At 49.5% G+C, this 20,532-nt stretch overlaps 1 protein-coding gene across 1 annotated transcript in view; it reads left to right on the top strand.

Moving 5' to 3' along the window:
* The first annotated feature begins 3,130 nt into the window (after positions 1-3,130).
* Positions 3,131-20,532, top strand: part of SMOX (spermine oxidase) — a 47,837-nt gene continuing 30,435 nt past the window's right edge. The window contains exon 1 of the mRNA XM_032187093.1: positions 3,131-3,286. The gene's annotated coding sequence lies outside the window, so the exon portion shown is untranslated. The remainder of the gene's footprint in view (positions 3,287-20,532) is intronic.

Raw genomic sequence — 20,532 nt, 5'->3', positions numbered from 1 at the left:
AAGAGATCCCCTTGACAAGACTTCAAACACCCCTAAACCCAGAAGGACAGGTTAATACTGTGTCCAGGTACCCCTCCAGGCCCGCCGTGATCTGTCCTGATTAGTTTGCTATCCTCCTTCCCCCTTTGAAAGTGTGTGTGAGGACCTGAGCTATTTCTGGCCACCCCCAGAGCCTTGCTGTAGTGCAGAAAAAACCTTCCAGAAAGAAACCTTCCAGGCAGTTCCCTTCTCCTGCTTTATGTGGATTAGTTCTGTGGCTTGGAGCTCTTGGCAGTCTCCTCAGGTGTGTTGCACACGGAGATATTTCTCCCTAGCTTTTGGGTTATGTTCTCTGGACATTCATCATTCACTTCACATTTCATTCATGAACCTGCAGCTCGTGGGTTCTTCCCGGGAAAGATGCCTTATTTACCTTGAAGGCCAGCTGTTCGCAGACCACAAGCTAAGAAAAGCAAATTTCAGAGGCACAAAACGTCCTTGTTTTATGATTTCATCAAATTTCAAAGGAACTGCTGTCTGAATCAGCCATGCATCACCCGTACCTATTAACTCTTTGTTCTTAATGCACCGAACACTGCATTAAATATGTGCTTGCAATACGTTTTATCTTTATTTCCCCACAGGTAATTGCATTTCTACGCATCCTCAAAATGTCTTGCAAACGTGTCGAGGGCTCTCGAGCTGGCTGGGCTGCGTTGCCAAAATTAAAACCGGAGAAAGAGGGTAGAGCCCAGGGGACCCCAGCTACTCCGAGCTTTCTAGATTTAGTTCAAATCCTTCAAATTGCAGCCAAGTGAGCTGAAAGCTACTGCAGTCCTGGAGCAGGGTTGTTTATTTGCTGTGGAGGAAATAGAAGTGCCATTCAGTAGGAATTGGCTCGCCAGCTTTCCCAGCTGCTGGATGACTAGCATCTCTCATGGGTCAGCTTCTCTGTGGGAACAGGGAGCACCGCTCTGTTCTTCGCCGTGGCTTCTCTTTGGCTATGAAGAGGCACAGCCCTGGTAGGAGACAGCCCCCCAGGGCAGGTATTGCTTTGAGGAAATCCTGGCTTCCTCCCCGTCCCCTTCCAGAGAGGCAGCTCCAAGCTGGACCATCAAACTGACCCTATTTCCTCGTCATCTCAGACTCTCTCCGGTCCTGTGGGAGAGGCTGCTCTTTCCAGCCAACACAATCCACCTCGTTGCCAATTCTTCCCCTTCCAGATATAGCTGGTTTAAACAGGGAGATGGCTCACTTCCCTCAAGTCCTTTAATTTGCAAAGCTCTGCTTCCATCTGTAGGCTTGGTGGAGACCCCATGCCACGGGGTATGAACGAGAGCAGAGCTGCTGCCTCTCCTCCATCAGCACCCAGTGTGGGTGTGCAGGCTGGGGACAGCCATCCTTTGGGCTTGCAGGCTCAGAAATCACATTTCAAATGTAGGAAAACAGCCTGTGGCCATGGGATGCCTGTTGTCCTACACCGGCAGTCGAATACCACCAAAGTTTCCCCATCTGTGTGCTTTAAGATGCTTTGCGGATATCAGTTACAGATATCAGTACGGGCAGTGATAAGAAAGCATGGTCTGGAAGGAAAAGGCCCACCCATAACCACAGTACACATGAAATGGCAAAGTTTGCACAGTTCCTATTTAATATTTGGTTGAAGCTGGGAAAGCCAGGTCCCATATTGTTGCTGCTTTTTTTTTTTTTTTCTTTTTTTCTTTTTTTTTTTCCTCCAGATGTTTTGGCTGTCTGCAGGTGTGAACCTCAGGCAGGCAGATGAATGGTGTACAAACCTTAAAATGCGATGTGCAGACACAACTGTTCCCACCCTAAAACAATCTTTTTTTAAGACCACCCCTGCCATGCAGCCAGCATTTGATGGGGACACCGGGGGACACCTGAGCCGTTCAGCTCTACCGGGGGATCCTCATTCTCTGTGTTACACGTTCCTTCCTATAAACTTTTTCAGAGAGGGACTCTAATTTAATAAAAAATGTGCTGTTTACAGGGCTGCCTCCTGGAAACAGACTTTTACCATCTATTTGCAGCTGCACGACAGCCATCAAATTCAGAAGCAGGAGAGCCCTGTCACCGGGCGGGCTGTTATGGGGCTCTGAGTGCTGCCTCCTGGCTTGTTAAACCCTAACGAGGTTTTCACTTTCCCCTACCTTTGGGACAGGTCCGTATCATGAAGGTTTGTGCCCTGAGGTTAGTTTTTAGGATATCTATCTCGTAGCAGCCTCCATGGTATCTCTGAGGGGCGCTGTGGGTTAATGTTGTGATTCCCAGCGCAGTCCTTTACCCAGGTACCAGGCCTGCCCTAAAGCATTACAGAGAGATTTATTAGACCCCATTTGACTTTTCGAAGCAATTTGCAGCACGGGGCTGTAGGTTGCAATAAATTTGAGACCGATGCGAGTTTTCTTGGCCTGTGCAAGCTGCTGGATGCTTTCAAGGGACGTCACGTAGTCGTGTTTTGGCAGGTAGGGACGGTGCTTTAGGTCCTGTGGGTTTCTTTCCAGGCTGAGTTCTGTTTGTATCCGAGTGTCAGAAAGCTGCAGAAAGTTATTTATTTGTTTATTATTTATATTTATGCTGTGCAGGAATGAGATGGGAAGGCTTGCCCAGGTGGAAGTGTGGCACTTTGGAGAGCCGTAATTGGGGCTAACTGGGGAGATTTGGGGAAAGCCGTACTTCCAGGTTGGCAGGAGGGACTGGAGGCGATTTCGGGAGCCAGATACCATCACTCGGTTGGGATTTGGCTACGGGAGGCGTTTGGGGTGACATTTTGGGGTGACGACAGCGGGGTCGTGCCAGCACGCTGACTCGGGGAGGGCGTTTGCGTTTTGTGTGAGGGCTTGGCCACGCCGGGGTGACACCTGTTAGGGCCAGTTTGGGGCTTTTTGGGGCGGCTTTCCGTGATTTGAAACGTGGAGAGGAGCACTTTGGGGGCACCACCTGAGGCGGTGGTGGCCCTTCCACCTCACACCACAGCCGGGGAGCGCGGCGCCCCGTGTGGGGGCGAGAGGAGGAGCCGGAGGAGGAGCCGAAGGAGGAGATGGAGGAGGAGGAGGAGGAGGAACGGGGAGGAGAAGGGGGGGATCCTCGAGGCGGAGCCGGGGCGGGCCGAAGGGGAGGCGGCTGGAAAACAGGCCGCCGCTGGTTCTCGCCTCGCAGTGCCAGGAGCCGCCGCCGCCACCGCAGCCGCGCCGGGAGCAGCGACAAGCGGGGAGGGGAGCCAGGCGCTGAGGCGACCGAGGGCGGCCGGCGAGACCCCCGTCCCCTCCGCTCACCGCTGAGAGAGGTACCCGAGCCCCTCCGCCCTCAGCGGGAGGCTCCCCTCCGGCCTCGGGGGCTCCCCTTTGGGGTTGGGGCCGCTGCCCGGCCCCGCTGCTCCCCTCCGGGGGTAGCCCCCCGCGGTTGAGGTGGCCCCGGAGGGGGACAGAGCACGGCCCCCGGCCTGTTTCACCCCCCCCTTTGCTCCCCAAAAAGCCCCCAAAATGTGCTGAGGTGGGCAGGAGGCGGCGAGGGGGGGGCGGCTTTAGCCCCCTTTTGGGGAGGCTGAGGGGAAGCAGGTTGGGGGCGCGGGGCTGGGACAAGTGGCAGAGCATCCCTCAGAGGTGTCTTTCTTGTCTTCTTCTTCTTCTTCTTCTTCTTTTCATCTTTCTTTCCCCTGTGTGTTTATGTCAGCGGACAGCCTGCACGGGATCCGTGTCGCTCCATGCCTCTGCTTCCCCTGCCTCGGCGGCTGAGGCGATGACAGGCGAGCGAAGGTTCGGTGGGGAAGGCAGGGCGAGCTGACATCTCGCTGTAAAATCATGAGCCACGAAGGCTCACAGCCCACCGATGTGCCGTGTGCCGTCTTTACACGGAGCTGTTACGCTACCGGGGGCAGTCTGTTAAGGTCCGGTGTTTTCGGGCACATCCATCGATGCCTGGGGATCTGTCAGGTCGCTGTGGTGGAGCAGGGATTAGCCCCGGACACGCAGTAGTGAAATGTGTGAAGGCAGTAGTGAAATGTGTGAAGGCAGTTGTCACCAAACCTGGCCTCAAAGCAAAGCTTTTGAGCAGTTGACATCCTTCATCCCAGCAATGCAGCTGCTCCGCTTGATCCTTGCTGTCTGAGCACTCCAAAAAATCCCGTCCTTATTCTATAGGCACGCTGCTTCAAAATCAGTTTAAAGTCCAACGTAAAGAGAGGGCTGAGGCCAGCTGTAATTACCCAGCTGTATTAGATGCAAACACGAGCTTTATGTAAAAGCGAAACCGTATGTATCAGCTAATACACGTTCACTTCGTGATCCTGCACAAACAGAGTTGTGTCCAGGGCTCTGTCCTCAGCTCACCCTGCTGATCCCTTTTCCCTCAGCCCCTATGACACAGTCGGGTTCCCGGAGTTACGAGGCAGGTTTAGGGGAGGACACGGAACCAGCCTGTGAGTATTACTGCCCTGTGGAAGAATGCTGTGTGTTTTACAGTCTTTTACAGATGTTGCCTTATTGACTTACTGATAACATTTTGCTCTCCTAGGTCCTTTTCCCTTTTCAAACTGTTAGCCGAACACGAGCTAATCTTTTGTGGCACTCCTGTGGAACAGATGTGTGGTGCTTTTCAGTGAGTAGCAAGGTTCATAGTTTCGGCTGGTTTAGCCTCTAAGAAAGACAAAACCTGATTTTTTCCTTGTCCCCCTGTTCTGCCCTTTGTGGAGTGGGAAACAGATACAGACAAATACTGAGCTGGCAAAAAAAAAAAAAGGACAGTCTTCGGTCTGACTTAGTGCCTGGATCTGAATCGTTGCATCGCTGCTCAAGTATTTACATGGGCATCTTCGGGGTCAGAGGAGCAACGAGCTGGTATTTTGGCCCAACTGTGTGTGGAAATTGCCTGGAGATCCGGGTCTTTAAGTCCTGAAAGTGGCAGCTGATCTTGGGCACTGTTGTCTTTTGTAATCCTTCTGAATCCTTGGGCTCAGCAGAGCCCAAGCTGGACTGTTCTGTGCCACACTTTCTTGAAACAGTGGGGTGTGTTGCTGGAGCACCAGAAACACACAGCATGTGTCCTGGGAGCCCCTGCCCTCGCCTCTTCTGCTGCTGAAAGCCCTCTGTGGTTTTCACTTGAAGGGCTGTGCCTCTTCCAAAAAAATCTCTGCTGTGTCTTTCCCACCAAGATGTGTCAGAGAGCTGTCACAAGTTGACGGTGGAGTCTTTGCAACACATCTTTTCCTGTGGTGGTGAAATCTCAGGCAACCTGGTGGGCATGGAGAAGTTGAGGCAGAGTTTGAAAAGCTACGTCCTCATAAGCAGAAGGATGCAGCTTATGGGCTCCCTACAGGACACTTTGGTCTAAAAGGTATGGATCTTGCTCCTAATACTCGTGTCCACCTCAGCCTCCACTGCTGGTAGCATGATTTGGGGTTTTTGCAACGTGTAGTAGGCTTCTGCCTTCGAAATCTGGAGGGGTATTCCTACACGTCGTGTGTTCCTGCTGCTTACTGTGAAAGTGGAGCAGCGTTTCCTTTAAACCCTGGGGACTGGGTTATAGCGCTTCATGGTTTTTGTGACTGTCTTCCCAGAGAAAAATAATCCCTTCTAATGAAATCTAGGGCTCTTCATTTAATTTCCTGCTGGCCCAAACGAAGGTCTAAGGAGAATGGCAATGCTGACTTCTGAAGTATGTAGATTTACTTTGTGTGATTGGGTTGTACTGAGAAGAAACAGAAATTATTTTCTCTGTGCCTTTGACAAGTATTAAAATACAGCCCGTTGTATTTCACAACTCTAACTGCTGTCTCCTTCCCTCAGTAACCATAATTAACCGACCAGAAAATGGAAAAATGTAGAAATACCCTTTCCCAGTGGCTACAAGCATCAGTCCTGTCTAGAAGTTAATGAAGTCAAGCCTATGAAAATTAAATAACTGAGTTGTTTGCTTCTGTTGGTAAGCTAAAAAGTTGTGTCAGAGTGGTAAATAATGAAGAAGTACAAAGGCTACCTCTTGGAAATGAAGCGGGTGGCGATGAATTCGAACTCTTTGTTCTCAAGAAAGTGGCTGAACTGTCTGGATAAAGGGTCTGTCATGCTCTGTGTTGGTGCAGAAATGAATCTGTAGGGTGGGAGGGTGACGGCAACCCACAACGTAGTCTCCTGGTGAGCGAGGTGGGAGCTGGGTTTCGAATCTCGTTGCACAGTCAGCGTGCTGGCTGCTCCGTAAGGAGGGGGCAGGAGCGTAGCCACAAATCAACAAACGCAAGCGAGCCCTTGTGTTGTGGGCTCCCGAGAAGTCAGCTGCCTAACGAGTTGTGGCATCCCCAAACGGCGTGCCATTTCCACAGCGTGTCGTCACGTTCCTGCTGAGGGCGCGTGGAAGTTCTGAGTCGCCGTGATGATGCACCCAGTTATCCTCTGCTCCCGTCGAGGAGCTGGCTTGGATGCGTCCGGGTATTCCTTGCTCTGCGCAGAGGGCAGCTGGGGTTACAAATCTTTGCTTTTTTGAAATCCGATGTTTCGGTGGTTCCTTTTATTTTCCGAATAAATTCCAGAAGTGCTGTGGGTGGGAGTGTGAGCTACTTAGAAAATCAAACTTCCTGGGGACTCGGCTGAGCACCAGTGCTCGGCTGAGCCCGTGTGGTTCAGCTCCTCCCTGTTACCTCCCGAGGATCCGCTGCAACCTGTAATAAAGCCTTCTGAGGTTTAACCTGACACATGCAGTTGTCTTTCCTGGAGCAGGGTATCGTCAGTGTGGTTTTAGCAGTCTCGTTCTTCAGCTGTGTGGGGTGCGTGCTTTTTTAAGGAGTTCATGGCAACGTTCTTCACCTTCACCTGACCAGAGCACACGCATCACGTCGCCAAAACGCCTGGCTGTGCCACCAGGGTTTGGCTGAGCTCTCCGGTCATCGTTTGGGAAGAAAAGGTGTCGGGTACCGGAGCCAGCACTCGTGAGGAGCCCTAGGGTAGGACTGCAGGCTGGAGGGACAGTGCTGGTGGTGGGGCAGTGCTTTGCTGCCCACCCTGGCTGCAGAGAACACAGCAGGCAGGGGTTTTGCAGGGTGAATCTGGCCCTAACGTGATGCAGATGCATGGTATGTGTAGAAACACAGAGTATCTTGAGTCAGAAGGGGTCCACAAGGATCATCGAGTCCAATGCCTGATGTATCAGTGACTTTTTTTCCTCTGGAGATCTTTAAATTCAGTGGATTTTTAAAAAGTGGTGTTTCTTAGGTGAATTTCAATTAAGCCTTTTGGTTTAAGTGCAGTTCTGTGCCGCTGGAGTTTGTCTTTTATGACTTCTTCGGGCCAGAGACGCGGAGGTTGTAAGGATGGAAGCAGCGGGGAGTTCTGGCACTGAGGAAGGCGGCCGTGAAGGTGGTGAGATGAGCAGGAACGAACAGCAAGAGGGGATCAAAACACCTTTCCCTGCTCCTCACGCTGGAGTTTGATCCCCGAGCTGTTGCAGAGCGGTTCTCTGCGACTGCGCCGCTCTTTAAGATTTTCTGCAAGTCCCGGGGAAACAACACGCCTATTGTTAGTGCTCTCGGATCCCTCCAAATTGTGGCGTCTGGGAACTTGCCGGGTCTGAGCGAGACAGACCTCGCAGCCCTGGAGTAGGGATTCGCACAGAGCTTCGGTTGTCGCGCTCTCCGTCTTCAGGGCCTTCGCCCACGTCGTCCTCGGAGGCGATTTGCAGCTCACTTTTGGGAGCAGGAGGTCGGAGCTGGAGGCCACGGAGCAGGTCGGTGGCAGGCTGGAGGTTGCAGTCAGCCAGGCAGATTCGCCGCTGTGGGAAGTCCGGAGAGCTGAACTGACGTAAATAAAGCTGATTTCAGGAGTCTTTGGTTGAAAAAAAAAAAACCAAACATTTATTTAATAACTCTTGAAAGAACTGCAAAGTCTTTCTAATGGCTTGAAACTTCCATTCAAATCTGTTTTTTAAACCCACTGAGCTCAAAGGCAGGAACTACCTGTTAAGAAATCAGAAAATGTTTGTTCTCCGGGCTGATGAAATAGAGAGGTAGGTCGGTTCTGAACAATGGGTAGTTATTTATTCTTTTCTTCATAGCTCATTATTCAGCATAATGGTGGTTTTTTAATTTTTTTTTTAAAGCGTGCTCTCCAGATTTAGCTGAATGGCATTTAACAGCGTAGGTTGCTGGCATGCTTGGAATGACTCAAATATTGGACAGGATATGATGATGTTTGCACACTTTGAGGAGAGAAAAGGAAGAAAAAGCTTTGGTGTGGATCATTTCCGTTGTGAAATACCTACTCAAGTGTCCAGAAAACACCTTGCTGGAAGCTAGGCAGGGAGTCCTGGCCTATCCCTAAGCTGGCTGTTGCATAGAAAGGAGTGTTTGCTTTGCCTTTATAACACCTCTGTTCGGGCTTTTCCTCCAGACCTCGTCCAGGTGTAACTTCCTCGTGTTTCTGCTGGACACCCAGCCGCCGATTCTGAAACGGAATTCAAAATTCCCCAGTCCCACGGGCGTGCGTGTTCCAGGATGTAGGTGTAACCTCCTGCTTTGATCTCCTATCTTCTTCGAACAGGATTTTCTTTTTTTGGCCACGGTCGCAGTTGTGGTCCCAGAGGACCCTGCCAGGAAGACGTGCATCATTAAAGTGTCTGCTGAGCCTTTGCTTGAACTCCCGACAAGCGCAGACCCTTTCGACAAGTTGCTGGAAGGAGCCCGATTTTGCAAGACGCTGGCACTTGAGCAGTGAAACTGCATCGAGATATTTTCACTGCGCTGTCCTATCTCTGCCTGCTTATTTCCTCTCTTGCACAAGTGCTCTCCACCCCCGGCGGGGCACGGTCTCACGGCTGGCTTCCAGAAATTGAAGGCTGGTGAAGGGCTTGGTCCTCTTCTCGCTTGTCTGCTGCTGTGACCGTGGACGAGAGATCCCGAGCAGGGATCCCACCCTACTGACAAAGCCTTGTACGCCCCCCTGCCTCGCTGCTGAAGCTGATAGCTCCAGCTCTAACCCTGAGATAAAGGTCAGTGCTTTGGGGCTTGCCGTTTACAGTCTGCTGCCCGGATTGTCTGATCTCCCAGAACACTATGTGCCATTAATTAACGCTTGCAGAAACACAGCGCTTCCAGTAATGCAGCAGACTAAATTAAAACCTCTCTTTTATAGTGGCGGGGAGCTCGCACCATTGCTCCGGTTATACAACAGCATCTGGTGCCTCTGCCTGGGCTTGGAAGAGAACCTGTGTGTGACAAGGGGCTTCGGAGCACGGGGTCGTTGCTCTTTTTTGTCCCCTGGGGTGGGATCCACGTGCGGCGTGGCAGGATGCTGGGAGGGGATCTGGAGTTTTGGTGAGAGCACTGCCTAAAACCAGCTTTGCTCTCAGCAGCTGGCTGCTGGGCTAAGCTGGAAGGAAGCACTGGAGGTCGTAGATCTTGGGGAGGACAGAAAGGAAAGTGCTAAGGAGGTGTTTCTGCATGGAAAGGTGAGGCAGGTGGGGTTTCTCATGCCAGGCTCCCAGCCTGGCAGTGCTGGAGGGGAGAGGAGTCTGTAACGCCACGCAGGTGATCTGTGAGGGTTTTTTGTTGGTAGAAGCACAGACGTTTTGCTCCCAGCTTCCTGAAACATGAAAGGGATCCGGTCCTGAAGATAACTGTGAAAATATTCCAGAGGAAGAGGAGGAACAGCAGAATGACCTCAGGGGAAAACAAAAACAAAAAAAAGAGCGCTCCTCTGACTGCAGGGAGAAGTGTGAAGGAGGCAAAACAGGAGGAAAAAATGCAGATGGGGTCATGGTAACAAGCGTCCCCGTGCTGTGAGATGCAGGAGAGGCACTCAGCTGCGAGCTGTCTCGCTGGGAGGGCTGTGCTGGGCAGCTCCTCTGCACACACGTGTCCTGGAGGAGCCGGTGGCGTGTGCTCTCTCCGTGCCGTTCCTCCAGGAACGGAGCGAGAGGTTGGCACGTGGGAACGGGCAGCTGCTGCTCGCAGCACCTCTCATTTCTCTGGCATACCCGACGGGGATGTTAGGAAATAATTCGGAGAGCTCTCGTGCTCTGGGGCTGCTGCTGTGTGCTGCTGTCGTATTTCTGGTACGAGCGAAGAGCCGCAGGGCCGGAAGGGCCCTTAATAAATTGTCTAATCTGACCTTCTGCCCCAGGGCTGGGTCACATCTAGCTAAACTTTCCCAGCAGATGTTTGTCCAACGCACTTCTTAAAAGCCTCCCGTGATGGGCTTTCCCCATCCTCCCTGGGCGATCCTGTGAAGTCCTTCATTGTTCTTGCCGTTACCGAGATTTTCCTAGTTTCTGCTGCTTTTCGCTGACCTTTTGTTGTTGCCCTTTTTGTTTTTGTACAGCGAGCGTTGCTCAGTCGCCTCCTTGCAGATCTGTGGCCGGGCCGGGGCTGCCTCTCGCCTGCAGTGCTGCATCTGGCACCTGCCAGGCACACGTGGCTCTCACATGCAGACTTCAGGACACGATGGATTCCTTCGTTTTCGTTCTGGCAGCTGCGCAGATAACGCGTTTTGTCCCGAAAGCTTTCCTTAATGGGTTTATATCTCTCCACTCACTGTAAAAACAGGGCGCATGCTTTTCTAGCACTTCTATTCCCCAAGGAAAAGATCCCTGGGATGTTCACCAGCTGGCCCAGCACAGCGCCTCTCCATCGGAGGGTGAAGGTCCTTGCCAGCTGCTATCACCAAGGCTTTCCCCACGATGAGGAGTTTGCAGTTTGGGCAGCGGGGCTCTCCTGATCCTGACCTCCCCGCTCTAGTTCACGAGTGACCTTCTGTGCTTGCAGCCTGCCGTGGTTACACACAGTACATCTCATCTGTAGGTACTGTCTCTTTGTTTCTGTGAAGGTTTTTCTTGCATTTGCAGAGCTGTTTACGGGTGGCTCTGCAGATTGTTCTGAGAGGAGAGGTAATACTCAGATGGAAAACAGAAAATACAGGGGATAAGCGTTAGAAGCATTCCTTACAAAGGTAAGCTGGGTACTGTCAGCCACAATTAAAGGAGCCATCAGGCATCTGCCTGAAAGTTGCTTGATAATTATAATTCTAGGGAAATGATTCCGAATGGCTGTTGTGTGACAGAGCCAGATAGCTTGGTCGTTCTGGGTGAAGTGAATTTGGGTCTTGCTGCTCGCAGGTGGGCAGATGTTGAGACTACACAAAGCACTGCAGTTTGCATTCGTTGGCCTTGCAGTACACCAGAGCTGTATTTCTTTTGTCAGGTTTTATAGGGTTTGTTTTTCAGGATACTCAGAGGAAAGCAGCGGTTTCATCTGAACTGTGTCTTAACTGCTTCACTTTGTGGAGTGCTTTACTTTTTTGGGGGAGCAAGTAACTTGCCTGTGTGTGTTGTTGCAGGCATCTTCTCTAGATCCTTTAACACCTCTTACACTTTTCAGTGGGAGAGAGTAGGAGGCATGTAAAAAAGGGATGTCTACATACAGGGACCTTCGTCCTGAAACACATGAGGATGCTAACACCAACATGAAGGCTGGTTTGGACAGGTCTGAAATCCCTCTTGGCATCAACTCACACTTATTGCAGTAGAAAGAGCAGGTAGGGAGGAGTAGTCTTGATTTTGTTTGTTTAAACCATCACTACATTCCTTTTTTGAACTCCCCCCTGTTTTCTTGCAGAGCTTTTGTAGAATAACTCCTGTAATGTGATTCTCCAGTGTCTCTCGTTCTGTTTCAAAGAGCAGTGATAGCTCTAGTGTTTTCTTTCCTGCTCTTTTTCTCCCTTAATTACAGATAAAGAGAACTTCAATCATGTGGAAAGTGTTTTATTAACAGCTTTTGAGTCTAAAGCACTTGTTAACACTGAGCAGGTGTACGGTGCTGTAGGCTGTTGTGCAGAATCCCATGCTCAGTGTTTTTTCATAATAATTTTTTAGAGTTTTAGAATAAAGTTCTTGGGGAGTGCAGCTAAATGGGATGGTGCCCCAGACGCAGGCTCCTTGGTGCCACTTCCCTGAGCTCCTGCCTACTCCTGTTCCTGGTACGGAGCAATATTGGGCTGGCTTTCATCACTGCAGGGACACACCGATTCCTGTTCACCTTACTCCAGTGTGGTGTTGTCCCTTTGAGCTCAGTTCTCCACCCAAATTTTAACCACCTTGTATTCCACCCACACCGCCTGTATCTTCCCAATTTGTGGGGACAGGTTAAGTGTCTCTAGGACAGCCGTTCTTTTCAAGATCTGCTAAAGAGAGAGATGCTTCAAAAAAGTGGAAAAGTTGTGTTCAAATTAACCTATGTGGGACTTTTCTATGTGAAAAGGGTGCTGGAAGAAATGGGGCCTGAAGTGAAAGCGTATGGGAATCTTAGAAATACTTCTTGATCTCTTTTTCTTCGTTGATAAGCCAATGGTCTCTTGTTAGTTCATCCCGATAGCTTATTTTTAAGTAGTGATTAAAACGAGTGTCCAACCTGGAAGAGCCAAACTGAATTTTTCCTGCTGGATGTCGGAAGAAGGAGGCTTCCTTCAGACTGTGACCTGCCTGCTTGCCTGGGCTGGTCTGTTTTTTTGAACATACCTGGCTTAAACGGATCCAGCTTTATCTCATACCTGGTGTTTTTTAATTTCTGTGACTTCTCGTTGTCCTCCCCAAGATTCTCTCCAAACCCCTTTAAAAAAACAGCAAACATTTTAGTCTCACAGCAGTGAGCAAGTAAGGGCAAAACCATGCAGGTAGAGCTGACTGCTTTTCACAGATCATCACTGCAGGCTGAAGGTTGCCTTAATGCAGCTCTGAAACCTTGTGGAACCTCACAATTATACCGTGACCCTCAAAACTGCAGAGCCTTTTCTGGAGTTTTGCTACCCAAGAAGTTGCTCCCCCTTGTTGCATCTGTACCTGTGGTTTCTCTTAAGCATTTCCTCTTGTTGATGTTGGACCAGTGTGGCAAAAGCATTTGGAAATCTGAACCTGGACCCCATCATGCTTGCAGATCCTCCCAGCTCTGAATCATCTCTTGGTTTTATGTCCGTGCATTCCAGTCTATCAACCAGATTGGTAATGAAAACATTGCACAGCTCTTCTGCCTGGCTGGACCCGCTTTCCAGTGCCCTCCCAGTTAGATATGAAACCCTTGATAATTACGCTCTGAGAACTATGTTGTCAAGCAGCCATTTTATCATGATTGCATCTAGTTCATGTTTTCTTAGCTGGATCTTTCGGGAATGTCATGTGGAACGGTGTCAGAGTTAATAAAGATTGCGTATCCGAATATCCTTATCGCTTCTGCACAGGCACACAATTTTTTCCTGCTGATGTATGTATCCTTTATTATTCCATAGATTTCGGAAGATAAAAGGGGCCTTACAGGTGGTGAGATTTGCCCTCGTCCCCACTAAAAGCTGAAATGTGTGAGCCGTGCCAGATTTATCAGGACTTTCATAACGGGACAGTTGCCATATGACAGCTCCAGGAGATCAAGAGGAAACAATCGTGATGTGTTTATGGGTCCCAAACAAAATAAAACAATTACCTGAATCCAGCCTTCAAAGCAGCCTTTGAACGAACCCCAACCCTCTTTCTGCAAGGGCTGGAAAAATAAAGAACGTGTCTAATCTGTACCAGCTATCAGCCAACTGTTATCTGTGCCTACGTGCTGTTACTCAGATCTCGTTAGCCGTCTAATTGGATAATAGGCAGTACACTTCACAACTACATAAGTATATTAAACTTAATCTGCTTTGGAGCTGGGAGGAGAAGATATGCTTGGTGACAAATGGACACAAGAGGCTGGACAGGGGTGGAAATGTGGCTCTCTGTGCCCATCACTTCGTTTTCGGGAACTTTGTGGGGCAGAGGCTCTCTGGTTTTAGCCTTTACATTAATATTTGAGTCCCAGAGCAGAGCTGCAACACTTTCAAACTTTGCCCATGTTAGCTGGGCAGCTTCATGTTGAAAAGCAGGGTTGCTCTAGCTGTTAAATCCCTTTCAGAGGTGTCTTAATAACGCGTGAAGGATGATTTCATCTCTGGTTTTAAATCCAACATGCCGTAACAGAGACACATCCTATGCGTGCGTGGCACACCTGGGCTTTGCAGCAGGTTCCTCGTCCTAAAGATGATTCCAGCATTTGAAGGAGATGCAGAACGGACAGAAAGCTTTCATGCCCGGTTCTATAAATGGAAGAGAAAACTCTGCTATTATGGAAATACTTTTCCCTTTCCTTCCTGAGAAGGCGCAGTTACTGCCTTCACCTGCTGTAAAACTTCTGAAGTGGATCGACTCTTTTCAAAGGCAGAACTAAAGCAGCCAGACTCTTGTAAAAGATGCGTGTTTATATTTTCCCAGCAGCTAGCTTATTTGTTGAGGGACGGGCGGATATGAGCACATTTCATCAGTTGTCACCACCTAGTCCATATTCCCAGGAGAAGGTATTTGCAGGGGACATGTCAGGGGACAGAAGACGCAGCCACCAAGGGGATCTTTATCTCATGGGACTGGGAAAACGGCTGTGTGAAACATGCACTGTGCAAATGTTTTCTGGCTTCCCTTGGGATGGATTGAGAGTTTTGACACAAGGCTCCAGTTAAGCCCAGCTTCTGTCCCTGTATCTTGAGCGAGGTGGCTGGGGCTTTTCATTTATAGGCTGCTTGCCTCATCGAAGAAGCATCTTCAGCTTTTCATGCTGTCTGACATCCATCGGTAGTAGGCAGAGAAGATGGAACTAAACCTCTTTCTTTTTGTCTTGAGCAAATTAAACCCTCTGAAGTGTGTTTATCACCCAGCAGCTCAGTCACCAGCTGGGCCGAGTAGCTGGTGGTTCATTTATCTGAGAGGTCTGGAGGACTCTGTGATGCTTTCTGTCTTGACGTCCGTGTTGTTTTTGGCCAGCAAGAGTTAAGAGTTCAGCACTTATCCGCGTGAGGAAACTGCTCCCCTGTCAAGTAGGATGTGAATTGCGAGCATGCTGGCTATCCTGTGGAAAATGTTATTACATAACAAAAACTGTAAATTGCCTTTATTTTGGATGAAGGGGAGAGATTGTACAGGAGTTGCTCTGCTCCATTTCTGTGCAGCCAGGCTCCCAAGCCACCAGTTTTTTGGATGAACGAGGGAATTGCTGTTGAATGCAGAAATGTTTGATAGTTATCCACACCCGATTTAGTGCCTGAATTAGGAGCATGGACAGCAGGGAAAATGTTTTATTATTATTATTATTATTTTTTTTTTTCTTTTTTTTTCCAGAGTAATTCACATCCTAGCACCTAAATTATTTGGAGAGGCTCCAGAGACTGTCCAGGTCCTTGCTTTGACCCCATAGAAACCCATCCTAGCGAGGCAGTGGTGGTAGGTAGCTCCAGGTAACTGTTCCCTTGCTGCATGCCTGGGACGAGTTTCAGGCTGAGGCATCCAGAAGAGGTGAGTTGTCTGTTGGAGATGGCCTCCCCAAAGTGTCAAATGAGGTGAAGGCTGCACACTTGGGATAACAACATCCACTGATCATCCCTGCTGTGCACTGCAGTAAACTCCCATTCCCAATCCATCACCAGCCTTGAGTTGGGCTTGACGTCAACCTTCACTTATTAAAGGGTGAAGAGTGTGCCATCGTGTGCAGTTGATAAGGGAATTCCGAAACGAACCTGGATATTAAGCTGTCAATGACCTTCTTTTCCCTTCAGCTTTAGGTGGAAAAAAATTAATGGCATAGGCATTTTCCTCCTCCTGTGTGGGCAGTCTCTAGACATGCCCTGCACTTTCAGAGCTGTTTCTCAAGACCAAAACAAGCCTTTTGGCGGTCCTGCCTGCTGCAGTTCAAGCCCACGTGCAGTAACTTGTCCATCAAAAGCCGAACTCCTGCTCGGATGGTCATTAGTGTCTTCTGTACAAAATGTTTCAGACCCCAAACCTGACACGCGACGGTGTGTGCTTTCAAGGAGACGAGGTGGTGAGGTTTGTGATGCTTCTTAGGTCTTAGGGGGCTTCATCTCACAGCTGTGGCTGTCCTCCTGTTGCAGAGGGCTCCATGAGGTCCTCGTTAGGTCCTTCAGCACTATTTTAAATTTCCTGAGCCCAGGTCATCGAACATCTTGTGTCTAGAGTCAAGGCCTGGGCTGTGACGGACAGGTCCCTGGAAAGCTGTGCAAAGATCCTCCTGTCTCTCAAAAACAGCGGCCTCGATTTCAGAAAGGGACATTGTGAGCAAGGAGAACAACTTTCAGATCACATGTACCCAGCAAGTACTTTTCTTTCGCTAGGAAGACTTGTTGGAGAATGTTAATTGAGGCCCTTTTTAAAAGAAGGAGCCTTTGCTTCCTTCCCAAGTTTTCAAAACAAATTTTCCAAATACAGAGCCTATGTTTCATTCAAGTGTAAATCCTTTCTCTTTAACCTGGAAGTTATCCCAGAAAAAAAAAACAAGAAAAACCACCATCCATTCACTGCAAGACAGACCCTCGTGGTTGCGGTGGAAAAAATGAAGTGGATCAAATTGTCCAAACAGGAAGGCAATTAAGAAAAGACTTTGCTCAGTGAGTTTAAATGGTCTTCCTACAAACTCGACTTTATATCTCGGTTGCTTCTGAAGCACAGCACAATAGCTGAAGTGTCGGCTAAATTTAGCAATGACAATTTTTTCTTGCCAACCTGCCCGCCGATCTGGAGGCTGTATGTGTTTCAGCATGCAGCTACGGGATGGATGCGAAAAGTGATTGGAAATTCATTGGCTTGTTATCTCTTCCGACTTCCACGTTGCTCAATAGTCCTGTTAGGTATCTAATACCTTACACTAATCCCTTTTCATTTGAGGGCGTTAATCGAAGAGCTTTTTTTGGCACAGCTAGGTGCAAATGCTGCTCTACATACGCTGAAGTTGAAGTATGGAGAGGATGAAGCGTGACATGCTAAAAGGAATGAGCCCCCATCTGAAAACACTGAAATTTTACTGTATTCTTAGCAGCTTATGGATAGGCTTGTTATTCTGTTACCCCAGTTACACAGGAAGGCTGTGGAAGAACAGATCAAACACCAGTGTACCCGTTTCTGGTCTTAACTGTTTACCACATGACAAGTCTTCCTGCTCTGTGAAAACTCCTCTAGATCTAAAATATCTGTCTTTTTTTTTTTTCTCTGCCTGTGCTGTGTAGTTTTTTTCATTTTGAGCAACACTTTATCTTTATTTTGTAGTGGTTTGGGATGCGGTTTGCTGAAGAAGAGCCATGCAACCCACATTTCTTTTTCTTTCAGTAAAATGTCTTGGTCGAGGAAGAAATGTTTTCGGATTCAGGTGTGTCAGGAGGAACGACAGGCGCCTTGCAGAAGGGATGATCCATCCGCTGTGTGCATCCCGTAGCAATTCAGGCTGCAGCTGCCTGCAGGGCATTTGGTAACCTCAAAGCACAGGAACCCATCTGGAAGAGATGTTCTGTCAGAGTCTCCAGACAAAATTGCATCCTTGGGGTTTGTTTGCAGTAAGGTGGAAACAAAGCCCAAGGGGTCAATGTTGTATTTTTGTCTCGTCCCTCTCCTATTTCTCTTTTCCCCGTCTTTCACCAGCTGTTTCTACAGCAGGGATGTGAGACGTAGCAGTCACTGCCTTCAGTGGGTACCTGTGGGTGACCTGAATGCAGACAGTGTTTAGGGAGGAGAACATCTGTGCTTTTGAGCTGAAACATGAATAACATCAGAACATTTAAGCTGTCATATGCAAAACCCCCCAGTTCAAGGAGCACAGGGGAAACACCTTCATCTTCAAGGCGATTCTCTGGTGGGCGCAGATCTCAGAAAGCCGCTGAGCCGGCCACGACCCAGACGTCATCAAGATCTAAGAACAAGTTTCCCAGCCTGATTTCCCCTGCCTTGGGGCTCCCGTCTGATGTGTGAGCGTGTCTGTGCAGAGAGCAGGATGGGGAAAGCCGCGCGTATCGCAGCGGGCTGGAGCCAGCCCTGCTCGTGCCTGCTGTCTCAGGGCTGGAGCACTGTCGTTTGCATTTGATTTTCCAGCAAATTACAGCCCGGGAGAAGAAGTCCCCTCGATACAGCTCCACCTGGAGAGGCACACGTCTCCTGGACTCGTGTCAAGTGTCTTCCAGGCTGAATTCAATCCAGTTGCTGTGGGAGTAAATCAGCGCGGTGCTCGGCTTTTCTAATTTCTGGTTCTCATCCCCTAGCGTCTCTCCTGCATTATTTGATGATTTTCCCTGTGGCTTGAATGGTAAAGATGTGGTAACTGCTCGGGGATGGCTTGAAATCAAAGATTCAGCGTGGGTGTTGCTTTCAAATAGAGAATAAATGGTGCTATTTAGAGAGCCGTGCTGCTATTTCAGGGCAGTTTGTTAGGTCTGGATTCTGAGAAGTGGTGAGAAAATATAATTGCTTTTGGGCTAGCGTGTCTCGTATGGTGTGTCCTGAAATGATCCTCATGTACACATCGAGTTGGAACTGAGTACTGAGCCTCTCTGCATGCCGACTCCTTCCCAGTCTCACCCTCCTATTACGCAGGATGGGAGGAGAAGGAGAAGATGCCTGTTGAAACTTTGCTCCCAAGCTTGCTGCAATGAGCTTAAAACACCAAACCACAAAGAATTCCCAAATGGAATAGGGACAGCAGTGTTTATTTGACTGAGACCCCATTGTGTTCTGAGTTGTGCAAACACGGGCATGTTTCCTATTTAATTAAGGCCGGTTTTATCAATTACGTTTCCCAAACAATTGCAGAGAGAAGGAGGGTAGCAGAGATAAGATCGCACGGTTATGCCGATGGGATGGGGTACAGCTCTTTTTGGCAGCCAGAGCGCAAGTTCTGCAGGAAACTTGTTTGCAGCATTGTTCTGATCCAGTATGCCAACGGTTTTAGCTTGTTACCTCTTTTTTTTTCATACAGTTTACTGCCTCTCTTGTCTTCCTTTTACAGTCTGAGCACCAAGCCTTGCTTTGCCGGGAAGCGTAGCAGTGCGGATGCCTGCCAATACCGAGTGTGAGTGAGGAGCTGGAAACACGGGGCAGATTCCCAGCACTGGGGCAGCCAGAGCTTGGCAGGCTTGTGGGTCGGTATTGACGCCCCGAGTTAACTTTGCACCAGGAATACAAGAGAGCAAAGCGCTGGCACATGGCGCAGGGCTGACCAGTTTGGGACTGGTTGTTACTGGGCCCGGTTAGCTCAAGAGCTCTGTTCCTGAGCTGTTAACCCTCTGTGTCGGCCGAGGCCAACGTAGCCAAACTGCTTCTTGCTGTGCTGGTTTAGGTTCCAGCCAGCTCACGGTGTTGCTGAGTCCCTGATTGCCTATACTATGCAGAAACACAACGTTTTCCACCCCAGATGCAAGAATTTGTGGCTGGGTCATGATTTCTATCGCCAGGGTTAAGGCAGGATTATCCCATCCCATGCAGCAGGTTAAATACCTCTCAGGTGTCCCTATTTTCTCCAGCTTCTCCTGACGTGGTAGAAGAGTGTTCTGGCAGTGTAAGCTCTCCCTGGTGATGGAGCAGATGTTATGGGATGTCTTCGAGGTTGGTGGACCATTGTACTCATCTCTGTGCCCTCCCAAAATAAAGGGCTTGCTGGCGTGCCAGCTGCGGCACAAGTTTCTGTCTTTGGGGGATTTCTGGAGCAGAGGATTTACTGGATTTGCTGTTGTGCAAGGAGCATGCCAAAGCTGTGCTCTCTGTCACTGCTCCCACACTCCATTTAACTGTCCTGTGCAATACTGTCGCCTCTGGCACGCGAACCACAGCGCTGCAGTGCTGTGATCTCGGCAGCTGTGTGGGCAGGAGAAGCTCCACGGCCCAGACCGCACGGCACAGGGCACTCATTGTCTCAGCAGCAGACGCTCTGCCCAGCTCCGTGCGACCAGAGGAGCTGCAGTAAAGGGAGGAGGGAAGGCTGAAGGTGGAGGAAATCATCCACTTCTTAGTTTTCTCCCCACGCTGTAGGTGAAGATGCCGACCCACTGGCCAGGCTGCCTTCAACCAGGAGCCTTTGAGGAGAAGGTCAAGAGAGCCTGCTCCCTTCTCAGCATCTCGGAGCTGGCTGAGCCTCCTCTAGTCCCACGGTGCCCTTGAGCCAGAGGAACAAGCCTGAGAATCAGCCACAGGCCAGCCAGTTATTTTGATTTCTTTTCTTTTCTTTTCCCTTGCATGAGAAGGGTTTGAAGAAGACATAATGGTGCGTTTTATCAGAGAGCTTTAAATGGGGTGATTCATTCCCCGTGTTCTTGGCATGACGCTTTTTTTTTGGATATCCTCGCGGTTCTCTTAGTGCCAAGCGCTGTATGGAAGTGCCCCGTGGCAGACAACCTGCTCTGCCCATATGCTGGCTTTAAAAAAAAAAAAAGCACCTCATAATGGGAAGCCTTTATACCACATGCCAAGATGCTTTGGGCTTGTTAAATTATCTTTCGCTTGTCAACAACTACCCGACTGAAAAAGCAGCCTGGGTGCGAATCGCTTCTGAGCGAGTTCATTTGACTCGGGGGGGTATTTGCAAGCACTGAAACAAGTTGGATCACGGGCGTACAAACACGTGGTGCTTCCCTGATCAAAACCACAATCGGTGACCCTTTACAAAACACCTTTAACCTTTCAGGAGCGCAGAGAGATTTTCCCAGTTAGCAGGTTTGCGAG

Source organism: Aythya fuligula, chromosome 4, assembly GCF_009819795.1.
Source record: "Aythya fuligula isolate bAytFul2 chromosome 4, bAytFul2.pri, whole genome shotgun sequence".
NCBI lineage: Eukaryota > Metazoa > Chordata > Aves > Anseriformes > Anatidae > Aythya > Aythya fuligula.
Note: the sequence above shows the minus strand (reverse complement) of the source record. Positions and strands in the feature narration are given on the sequence as shown.